Source organism: Mesoplodon mirus (genome assembly GCF_964341445.2).
Source record: "Mesoplodon mirus genome assembly, chromosome: 7".
Classification (NCBI taxonomy): Eukaryota; Metazoa; Chordata; class Mammalia; order Artiodactyla; family Ziphiidae; genus Mesoplodon; species Mesoplodon mirus.
In genome coordinates this window covers 48,964,313-48,977,206 of record NC_138983.1, presented here as the reverse complement: position 1 = coordinate 48,977,206, position 12,894 = coordinate 48,964,313, and positions in this window count along the sequence as shown.

Genomic DNA, 12,894 nt, shown 5'->3' with positions numbered 1-12,894 from the left:
GGATGTTTTCAAGTAGAAGAGAAGCATGGTCTAATTTGTGTTTATTAGGAAAAATTTTCTGTTCTTAATAACAATAATAATGGAAAGAAAATTTAGTAGTTTTGTCTTTGAATCTAAAGCTAAACAAAATTTTGTAATCCTATCAATTTGTTCAGTACTCTCAGCATGAGTAAATTCCCCAGTGGAAAAATAAATGTTAATAAAATTTGATTTTATGCCTTCCAGCAGTACCTAGTTTGATATTTAAGAAACTTGTCATGTTCTACAATTGAAATGGTTTTTATCAATATATGTTTGCTTTAGGTGTTTCATCATTAGACGGCATTCTTGATTTTGAACAGACATGTCTTATTAGTATGACCCATAGCACTTATTTTATGGTTACTTCTAGTGCCACTATAAATGAATAGAATATTGGTGCCTGCAGCATGGATTCCCTGTGCAGAAGAGCAAATGGAAGACAATGGATGGCTTCTCTGAAGACAAGATCTTCCAAAGTTTATTCTGTGTTATATGGGATATTTATAAGCTGTAAGTGAATTTACCAAAAACTATTTCAGTATCTTTATATGTGTATGTTTCTCACATCTCAAATTGGGGATACTAAAACACATTGGCCCAGGGACACTTATTTTTCCCCCAAGCAGCTTGAGTCCATACATAAGAAAAATTATATCGTAATGATGATAATAACAGTGCAACTTATTAGACACCTACTCTGTTACTAGCATTCTGCTAGGGAATTATGTAATTTCATTGAATGTAACCTTTAAAATAGTTCCATATAGTAGGCATGTATGTCTATATTTAACAGTGAGAAACTGAAGCTTAAATAAAGTTAAATGCACACAGTTATTGGCAGACCTGGTATTTGGAAGTTAATATGTATATCTCCTAAACCTATAAACCTATGTTGTCAACAAGTCATGTCATATGTCAGAGAAAAGGAGATGGGACAAAACCTGGAAATAGATTGACCAATTGAAGGAGGGGATTATACCAAGGGCACAGGCCTGGAGAAAATTCAGTAAGAACAGAATGTCTACCTCTGAGGGTCTGACAGAACAGTAAGGTCTTGCAAGGCAAGATGTCAGAATTGGTGGTATATTTCAAACGATTGGTTTATGTTAGGAGAGAAAAGACCCATCTCTAAGAGGGAAAGAAAGAGAAAAACAGAGTAAGAACCTTTAGGTCCTGAAAAGTTAAGTGAAGAAGGCTGGAGCCTGGGGAGAAACTGGATTCTAGCACAAGAACTAAAGAAATAAGAGGCCTGGTGACCGTTTGTATCTGATAGCATAGTGGTACTCAATTATGGAGGAAGAATTATAAAGAGGGTAGAGTTTTCACTTTGAAGGCCTAGATTCAAACCTGGATCTGTCATTTACCAGCTTTAGTTAACCATGTTGAACCTTAGTTGGTGAATCACAACGTGAGAATAATATTTCCTTAACACCTATGATTGTTAAGAATGGTGATAAGTTTATAAATGCTTTGAATATGGAACCTGGTAGTTAAAAATGGAAGGAAATTATGCAAGTAGCATTGTATTAAAGAAGCATTTATATGACCAAAAATGTTGCATACAGCCCTATCTGCTAGTTAGTAACACATTTTTCTTTATTTTGGAACTGATCATTTTTCTTATAAAAACTATTTAAAATGCATTTTATATCATTCAGACCATGTAGAGTTGTCAATTATTATTATTATTTTTTTGCGGCACGTGGGCCTCTCACTATCGCGGCCTCTCTTGTTGCAGAGCACAGGCTCCAGACACTCAGGCTCAGTAGTTGTGGCTCACGGGCCTAGTTGCTCCGCGGCATGTGGGATCCTCCCAGACCACGGCTCAAACCCGTGTCCCCTGCATTAACAGGCAGATTCTCAACCACTGCGCCACCAGGGAAGCCCCTAAAAACATTTATAAAAGCGTCAGCAAAAGAAAGACTTAGCATGTTGGTATTTTATATAACTTTAATTCTGAGTTATTAGAGACAGAATTTCTCATTTTTGTTTCATCTTTATGTGTGTACATGTAAGTATGTGTATGTGAATATGTTTGCCTCGACAAAAAGAGACTTTAGTAAGATATTTGATTACCCCTACTGCACCTATCTCTTGCAGTGTCTCCTGGTTTTGTTTTTGATCTTATTTCAGAACTTATTCCAACATTTTCTTCAGTTGGGTAATTGGTAAAATCTTCTTAGGACTTTTTTTATGAAATAATTTTATTAGCCTCTAATATTGAAATGGAAGTTATATTTTTACATAAACTATACAACAAAGAGTTTCACTCAGTGACTAAGAAACATATATTACTTCCTTGTCTTTTTACAACTAGTATTGCTTTTGAGAAGCTAATGTCAAAATGATACATTTTTTATTTTGTAAGGGAATTGCTCTTTCTTTCTGGAAGCATTTAGAATGCTATCTTTGTTTTAGATGCTCTTAAATATCACTATACTATATCCAATATGAGTTTTTTAACTCTCTTCTTTGGCACTTGGCATGATGTCCATTGAAATAATTCATCTTTCTTCATTTCCTGTAAATGTATCTTCATTTCTTCAAACATTTTCTTTTTTCTAATTTTATTTTTCTTCTTTCCTATGGCTCCTATTATTAGAAACTTCTAATTATATATTTTATATATCTTAAGTTTCTTTAATATTTTCTTTTTTTTATCATTCTCTGCTTTTCTGGGGGGAACAGGATTTCTCAATTTCATACTTCAAATCACTAATTTTTTAACTCTATTTTACACTATCAATTCCATCTATTATCTTTCTTACTAAAACTAATTTACATTTTATCTCTAATATTTTCACTTGTCTTTATGATAACTTCTTGCATTTCAAATTGATAATCCAACACCTTGTCTTATATTTTTTGCTTATTTAAATTATTGGTGTTCTTGATCAAATGCTAATCATTCTAATGATACATATTGTGCAGTAGTTGTTTTGTTCTTTGGAGATAGTTTACTATAGAATAGTTTCTCCTAAATTTGATTTATGAGCTCATAACATGCTGGAGAGCTGTCTCATGTTGCACATTGGAGAAGAGACATCAGAAGAACGTATTCTAGGTTTGCTTGCTTGGGGAAGTTCAAGAAAAGAGAACAGAATTTCTTTGTGGTAAGAATTACAGGGATCACAAAACCACAGCAAATCACTGCATTTGGGCATAACTTTGGCAATCAATCATCTAGGTCATGGCCTCACCTTTGGTTTTACAGATGTAAGTTGCTCTGGGAAGATGCTGTTAGCATAGAATGGAATCTAACAGTCCTGAATATTTGGTGGTGCAGAAGTAGAAGAGTGAATGCCAAGAACTAATCAACACTTCCCTCCCATTTTTCCTAACTTTTCATCCCAGCAGACCTTTTCTAGTGCCTTTATCTAATGTTTGTAAACATCAACATCAGAGGTCTGAACTTTTTAGGAGGTAAATAATGATAGTCTAAAGACAACAGAAACATGTAAGAAAGAGCTGGTTTCCAGCTACTCTTCTCTAGTTGATCCTTTCATTCTGTCTCAGGATGTAGCCATTCCTCACCACCCTACAAACTCTTGAGTTCAAACAGCTTTCTATCTTAACAGTGGTTTCTCATATTTATTTTGCTTATTATGCTGCTGTTGATGTTGACATTATTTCCTTAATTCCATGTTTCCCTCTATGATTTCTCTTCAGATTGATCTTACAAGAGGGAAGCCTGCAGCTTGTATTAAATTTGATTCTTTGTAGGCGCCTCAAACAAGCTGTTATATCTGCATTCTTACTTAGCATTTTGTGTAGTGCCTGGGTTATAGGGAGGCCTCAAAAAATATTGCATAATGATCACTTGAACAGCCTCTGGCCTTCAGGAAAGCAAGATACCCCTTAAATTAAAGATGAGATAGTTCATGTCTTAATGACTTAATAAAGACTTTAATCACAGGTGAAGTATATATTTTATAACTAACATAGTGGATAATTTTATATATTCAGCCTTATTTCCTTTACTGCCACAGTAAGGTATAATTTGTTCTAATTAGAGATTAGCAAAGAGAAGCAGGGGAACCAGAACCCAGATGGGCCTCCCAGTTCTGTGTTCTACCTTGCTGGAGGCACTGATTTTAGCCCTCTAAATTTTGCTTATCATTTCAGTATCATTCTATCAAATGAGGAAATTTATTTTGTCATATTAGTTCCCAAATACAAATATTTTCTAGATATCAGCTGACCATCACCCTAGAAATCAAATCCATAACCAAGGTGTATAATTGGCTTTATTTTATATCACCTTTTAAAATGCATATGAGCAAGCAAGAATTTTTTAAAAACTAAGGCTATCTTAACTACTATGCCCATTTATCATAATGACAGAATGTAAGATATTTTAAGGTGAGGAGGGAATAATGGATTGAAAACAAGTGTGCAAACCTTAACTTTTGTTAGAATAAATTAAAGAGACCTAACTGCCAAGCTATGAAACACAATTGAGGAGTGGCCCTGAAAGAAAAAAAATCACAACTCTTAGAAACCATTAAAACTGGTGTGGTAGTAAATCTGTCCCATAAAAAACAGGAAGCTGGTTATAGTGTCTTCAAAAGGCCAACTTTGTGGAAATTATGGTTGAAGGTATTTAAAATAAACACTGTTAGGAAAAGTAACATATTTCCCTGTAATGCCAAAAGGAATAGAAAAACTGAGTTAGCCTTTATCAAACAACATGAATGAATGGGGTTCTTTCTATATAACCCAAAACTGTGTTAAATTCTACCCAAATAGCTTCAATATCTTGTATATCTTGGATAGAAATTAAAGAGGTAGAATTTCTTTTGTGCTGGGAATGAGCCCAAATACCGCTGTCTCTGTGTTTGAGGTGTTGGGTATTTGGGTAGATGGCAGCGACAAAACATGACTCTCTCGACTAGACTGTCAGATTGATTTCTTTTGTTTGGAGATCAGAGGTAGTTTGAATAAAAGCAAATGTAGAGATTTTTATTGTGCATATTTATGGTATACTCTATAGAAAATAAAAAGCACATATCTTAGGTGTTAATTTCCATGAGTTTTGACAACCACTCGCAGAAGATATAGAACATTTACATCACTACTGAATAACAGCTTGTACCCTTTCAGTCAGTCCTCACCCATGGGCAGACTTGTTCTAATTTATGTCAGACAGATTAGTTTTGCCATCCATAAGTTTCATGAAAATAGAATCACACAGACTTCTGCTTCTGGTTATGAAGTAGTAACTAAGATTGGATCTATCCTTCCACTTGAAACAAGTAAAAAAAACAGGAAAAATATATGAAAAAAGTTTTTTATGATATTGGACATCAGGTAATGATCCCTGAGTCATAAGAAACAAATGAAGTGAGGCTTATACTTGTCCCAGCTTACTGTCATAAGTGAAATTCCAGGTAGCTGCATAGAGCTGGTGAACCCAGGCAGAGCTAGAAAGACTCTCCTGAGTAAAAGACATAGTGCTGAGTCCAAGGAGATCAAATAGGCTAGAATGTTCTAGAAAGTAAAGAGCTGCACAGAGACAGGATTTGGGAGATCTACACAGGATTCCCCTCATGTACTCAGCAGAGTGCTAATCAGAGCATATGTGTGGGTGAAAAATGTCCAAGAGAAAGTAAACAACCACTATAAATAATTAGAAGAAAGAGAACTCTCCACTCACACAGGCCCACAAAGAGTGCCAGGTATTAGTCAGAATGGAAAACTTCATAGTTTAAAGGATATTGGGTAGAGTACTCAGAAGGGTCATGCCTCAGTAGTAAGAGATAATTATCCCTAGATTAATGACTACCCTTATCCCATATAACATATCTTAAGGGCAAGACCTGAAAGGCTCAAAATGTCTCCATGTAGCGTAACTGCATCCCAGAAAAACAAAACAATATTTTTATAAACACAAAACATAAGGCAGTGAATAATGTAAAATCTGTGATATCTAGCATCCAATAAATAAGTTATTAGGCATGCAAAGGAGCAGTTGTATATGATGCAAAATCAAGACAAAATCAAAACCCTCTAAGAACTAGCACAGATGTTAGAAATTTTAGATCAGGACATTAAAACAGTAATTTATAGCTATCAAATATGCTTTAAAAGGTGAAAAACGGTTTAACATGTAGAGACATAAAATATGTAAAAACTAGAGATGAAAGCTACAGTGCTTGAGGATAAAATACCCATGTCTCTTCTAAAATTGTTATGTATCTTTATACATTTTATTTACCTTATTTTCCACTAGATTCCTTAGAATTTTTGCAAGTGTTTTTTATTGTTTATTTGTTTGTTTGCTTGGTTGGTTTTGTCCTCTAATCAACTGCAACATTGGGTCATCTCTCTGACTGCTTTGGTTGATTTTTTAATGACTGTGGGTCACATTTTATTTTTTACATATTATGATTCTTAACTGAGTGTTGGATATTTTTGTAACAACTCAGCATAGATTGAAATAACTGATATCTATCTTAAGAAAGTGACATTTCTATTCTTCTGTCAGTTTGCTAGAGCAGTAGTTGGGTTGATACATGGCAAGGTTGAACTATTTTGGGCTTACTGCAGACTTAATTTGATTCAGTGTCGAAAGTAGGATCAAAAATTGCCTTCCAGCAGAGACTAGGATCTTAGCAGTGTCAAGGTATTTGAAATCTCTTTCACATCCAGGTGCCTAGTCTCTAACCTATGGGAGATCTCTGGCTGCTTTATAGCTAGCATGCCGTTCTTTGGAGTCCTTTCTCTCTCTCTTGAGTCATACCTGCAGTTTTCTGTCTAGTTCCTTTTGCTGCCACTTCCCTGCTTTCTGTGATGACTGGAATTACTTTGTAGGAACTTCCCTCAGCTCTTCTTCCCTGCCCTAAGTCATTAATAATTGCAAATGTAAAGTGTGTGTCTGGGGCATTATATATATACATGCACAATTTAATAGTTACATATATACTGTTTTTCCTGAAATAGGTTCAAATTAATTATAATGTTTTCTTCTTAATTACACTATGAAAATATTTCTATGGCCATACAGAGTATTCTAAATATCTGGATGTGTTTCGTTTTCTTATTGATTTGAAGTGATTCCTTTTGTAGAACAATTAAATTGCTAAAGTTTTTTTTTCTTAATTACTGAAATGTTGTAATAAAATTATATTTTTTGTTTCATTTTCAAATCATGTTATTTTTTTGTCTCCTTAAATTCTCTCTAGAACAATATGAGATAAAACATTTGAGATTACAGACTTCCTTACAGAAAGCATGTTATAATTGTTTATTTGCTTCTATATGTTTCATTGTTCCATAAACTCATCAAGAAAAGAGGTTGTGAAATACTTTCATTTCTGTATTCTTTATTTCCAGGATGATATCTTCTGTATAAAGGGTGTACAGTAAAAGTTTAATGAATACATGGCCACATTCTAATTTCTGTAAGTAAAATGGGCATCCACTTGTGCTATCTGCCCTAGTAACACACACACACATACACACACACACACACACACAGAGAAATGTATATATATAATGCTATTACTCTGCTCTGGTATAGAACTGGTACAATGGGACTTACTGTTTTATTGGATCCTATTGATATTTGACTCATTAACCTAAAATGCTTTGGGCTTTTGGGGTGTAAAGTCAAATTCTATTACAAGTCATAATTATTCAAATATAATATATTATGGCATGTTTCACTTTAAGTCCCTGTCCCAAGGAAGATCTTTTCTGAAAATATTTTTCTTTTTTCCTTAAAATGAAAATTGTATTTGCTTTCCACTTACTTTTTAATATCTCTTTTTCTTCAGACATCTTTGCTTAACTTTCAAAGAATCATATTAATGCAATTTCTTTCAGTACAACTATAAAGTCTAAGTAACCTAGTCCAGCCAGAATTGCATGACTAATGATCAATAGCTAAGCAAAAGCAGCCATTCATCTTCAAAAGTCTGAAATTACACCTTTTTTAGGACAAAATGGGAATTTGTTTTAACCTTGAACGAAATTATTGTCAGGAGAAATTTATTGCATTTTAAAACAATAAGATAAACTTATTTCAGTACAGGCTCCCATTTCTTTTTTGCAAGCCAGTATTTATTTAAGACTTATTTTTTTTTCCTCTGTGCATATTTCTGGCTTTTCCATCCCAAGCTGTTTGCTGTTTTATAGCAAATGAAAATATGTTTGCGGAAATTGCATATAAAACTGTTTATTGAGACTTAAATCTTCTGTGGCTGTTTGTGGTGTTATTTTTTCTCCAAGCCTCACAGTTGTAGTTCTCTCTCTCTCTCTCCCCCCTCCCCCTCTCCCCCTCTTCCTTCCTCTCTCCCTCTCTTCCTCTCTCTCTGTCTCTCTCCCTTTCTCCACCTCCCTCTGCTTCTCTCCACTCCCTCTCTCAACCTCAACTCTTTCATTCTCTCTCTCCAAAGAGCCTTTGTGTAATTAAAATCCTGTATCTTCTATACCCTTGGTCTGTCCTTCAGTCCAGTCATTTGGCTGGGACACTGTAAGGTAAAGTTCAGCTATTTAATGCCACTGAGCAGATGAGTAAAGAAATGATAGTCACATGCCCAGGATCCCAAATATTTATATTTTGCATGTAAATATAAGAAGGTAATTTGCATACTATATTGGTTAGAATTTTGGTTTGGCCACATAAAGAGACTCAACAGTAGCTTAACAAAAACAGAGTATTATTATTTTCTGAAGGTAAGTCCAAGTGTAAGCAGGTTGGGACTAATACTGCAGGGCCATTGTGGTCCATAAACAGGCTGCTTCCAATTTGCTGCTGTGCCACACTTGGGATGCAGTCCAAGGAGCTAGATAGAGAAAAAGAGCTTTGACCCCACCATTTAAACAATAACTGCAAAAGACAGCATGTATCTCTTTTCCCTCTTTTATATATTTGACTGGAGTTAGTTAAAGGAGGTTACCTGGCTGCTAGGGAGGCATAAAAATGTGATATCTATATTTGATGGCCACAAGCCTACCTAAAATTTAGAGATTCCATTGCTGAAGAGTAGAGGACATAAATTAGCACTCTCTGGAGATCCATTAGGTTATGTTTATGTCCATGGACAAATGAATGGATTAAAAAATATTTGTATATACATAAACTAGAATGTTATTCAGCCTTAAAAAGGAAGGCATCTTGCAATACATGACAACATTGATGAATCTTGAGAACATTATGTTAAAGGAAATAAACCGCTCACAGAAGAACAAATACTGCACAATTCCACTTATTATATGAGGTATCTAAAGTAATCAAACTCATTGAAGCAAAGAATAAAATGGTGGTACCAGGGGCAGAGGGGAGGGGAAAATGGAAAGTCCCTGTTCAATGAGCATAAAGTTTCAGTTATACAAAATGAATAAATTCTAGAGATTTGCTATATAACACTGTGCCCATAACAGTACTGTATCACACACTTTAAAACCTATGTGGGTAAATCTCATGTTAAGTGTTCTTACCACAATAAAATAAAAATTTTAAAAACTTTGTGGCTATCTGAGAAAACTAGAAAATTGCATGGGAAGGCATCAAATGCCTAAATAAATAAATGAATAACCTTTACTCTTGAAAAAAATTATGTTTAAAAGAGAATAGAAAGACAGTTTCTATAAAGGGCAGAGAAATAGTATAATAAGAAAAGAAGATGTGAAGTGAAAAATGTTTTTTAAGTGAGGCTAATATTCAACATTTTTCTGCTGATGGGACTAAGTTATTAGAAAGGAGAAATCTGTTGATTTAAGATAGAGGACAATCACAGGAGTAGAGTTCTTGAATGTGTGATATGAAATGGAGTGAAATAAGTCAGAAAAAGACAAATCCTGTATGATCTCACCTATATGTGGAATCTAAAAAAAAAACAAAAAAACAAATAGAGAACAGATTAGTGGTGCTAAGGGGTAGGGGTGGGAGGGGTAGAGCAAAAGGATGAAGGTGGTCAATGTGTACAAACTGCCAATTATAAGATTAATAAGTTCTGGAGATGTAATATACAATATGGTAACTATAGTTAACAATACTGTATTGTATACTTGAAAATTGCTAAGAGAATAGATCTTAAAGACTCTCATCACACACAAAAATATGTGAGATGATGGATGTGTTAACTAGCCTTATTGTGGTAATCATTTTACAATATATACATATATCAAATCATTATGTTGTACACCTTAAACTTCTACACAATGTTATACATAAATTACATTTCAATAAACATAGAAAAAATAAATGGTGCAGATCTTAAATAAGAACAGAGTCAATTCAGTATTTGCAATAGGAGAGAAGAAAGCTAAAAAAATTTTGGTCCACTTAGTGGCTGAGGGACATGGCAATTTTCTTCATTTACTCAGTCAAATAAGAAGCTAGAGCATTAGGTAAGATGGAAAAATGAAGAGAATGTTGGGTATTGGAATTTTAAAGTGGGAGGAGAAGATATTAAAATAGTTTTTCAGAGAATTGGACGGAGGACCAAATGACTGAGAAGCTATAAGATAACTTTTTAAAAACCCTAGCAATATAAGGTCATAAATTTAACATAGCATCTCAGTGGTAGCATATTTCCTGGAAATATATTCAGCTGTTTAGAGGTAGACATGGGATAGTCACAGAGTTGAAAATTATGATAGTTCAAGTCTTACCAGACAAGTCTTCAAAGGGAAGAAAGAAACAATAAGAGGTTGGTAATGTTTAGAATCAAAACCATGTGATGCTTGCTTGGTATGAAAAGAAGTAAAGATGTGAGGGGAGTGATAGAAAAATGGTCAAGTCAATGCATTGAAGATTATGACAGAGCTGAAGAATCAGTGGAGTGAGGATATGGCTGGTGTGAGATGGAAAGTTAGAAGGTGGTGATCAAAATGATTTATATGAGTATGCCTATGGAAATGCATGGCTGAAGTGGTTAAAATCATTGAAAGAAGGGGGTCAAGAGAAAGTTGTTGATGATAGTCCATGAGTTACAGAGAGCAGAGTGGAAGGAGTTGTGCCTAGGATATCTGGGTCAGATTAAGGAATATATAAAGGATTGTAGGGATCAGTGATGACCTGAAAGGCTGAGATTCCTTGTGGTAACATAATCAAAAGGATTTCAGGGCATTATGAAATCAGTCTTAATGGTCACTCAAGGCAAGATGGTAATAAGTTCTAATTATAATCATTAGGGGGTAGGAGGTTGAACTCCTAAGCAGTTTGCTGTGATACAACAAGGATTTTGTATATGGGATGTGTGGCAATCTCAACAGAAACAAGTATAATTCTGTAGACATCTGTTCAGATTTCTTAGTGCAAAGCAAAGGCCAGGTAAGGAGTGGGCTTATTGGGAGAACATAGATGAGCTGACACTTTTAAGATGTGGAAATATCTACTACTATGGTAAGACCTTAGCTAGGTGGTCCTGGAGATGTTACCAAGCAGGACCTTGGGGGGCCGTCCTGGAACAGACCTCCCCCCAACCTCACTCCATGTCCTCCACATGCCTCTTGTCTGTAGAGAAACTTTAGCCTCCTAGGCCTTCCCTGAGTTCCAAAGAATAAATTTAATCAGAGAAGTGAGAAAATGCAGAAAGAAAGGGAAACAGTCAACTAAGACAAAATTATAATAGTAAGCCATTAAACAGAGTCAAGGAACTTTAGTTCCTCCTCAAGGGCTATAGATAATACTCTGAGCCATGTCCTTTGAGCTGTTTCATAGATATGGAAATCCCCACCAGGCAGAAGAAGTTAACTGTATGCTGCCCACAAGCACGTAGATCCTACACGGCTTCGAACCAGAAGGTTGATGATGTTGACTCCAGATTACCTCACCACCAACCAATCAGAAGAATATCCATGAGCTTTTTCTGTACCCCACAACCCCATTCCCTCACCCTGTCTTTAAAAACCTTTCCCTGAAAGCCTTTGGGGAGTTGGGGCCTTTTAAGCACTAGCTATCTGAACTCCTTGCTTAGCGCCCTGCAATAAATGCTGCAATTTCCTTCACCAAAACATGGTGTCAAAATGACATAAGTGGCTTTACTGCATGTGGGCAAGTGGACCCAAGTTTAGTTCGGTGACAGAGATACAGATGAATCTTAAAGATCCTCTTAAGATATGCATTCTTGGAGCTCTGTCATTTTGCTCACTGACTGATGCAGAGTTACTCACTTAATAGGTACTAACTGTATAAATCTCTGAAAGCCACCATTTACTTTTCCCTAGGCTGCACCTCATTTAATTCTCAAAATATAGCTTTATCTACATTTTATAGATAAAGGAACTGACATTTGAAAAGAAAAAAGAAATCTTTCTCAGGTCATGTAGCTAATAAGTGACAAAGCCTGAATTCAAACTCAGAACACCTGATTTAAAGCCTGTATTCTTATAATGAAAAGAAAATGATACAGCCCACCTCTTAGGGAGAAAGTCATGTTATATCTGGAAGAAAGGGAGATGAACTGCCAAACATAGCACAGTGTGATACCCAAGTGAGCAAGAAGCATAGAAGAGATAACATTTGAAACATATTTTGAAGAAACAGTAAAAAATATTCAGATAAGAAGAAGAAGATCTCATTCTAAGCAAGGATATTAACAAAGGGATGGCTCAATGGTGTGAATGAACACAATGAGGTTTTGGAACAATGAGCAGGTTTTGTGATAAGTGATTAAAATGTAGCAGTGTGTGTGTGCGTGTATGTCTGTGTCTGTGTCTAACTTCTGGGGGTTTAGAAGGGCTGGATATAAATAATAATGAGTATTGCATTTAGTTCTAAAACATTTGGACTTTATCCTGAAGGCGTTAATAAAGTATTAAACCCTTTTTTTAAAAAGTAAGCAACATATTTAAATTTCTGGGGTTTTATTTGTGGGGGGCATGCCACGTGGCACGCCACATCTTAGTTCATCGGCCAGGGAT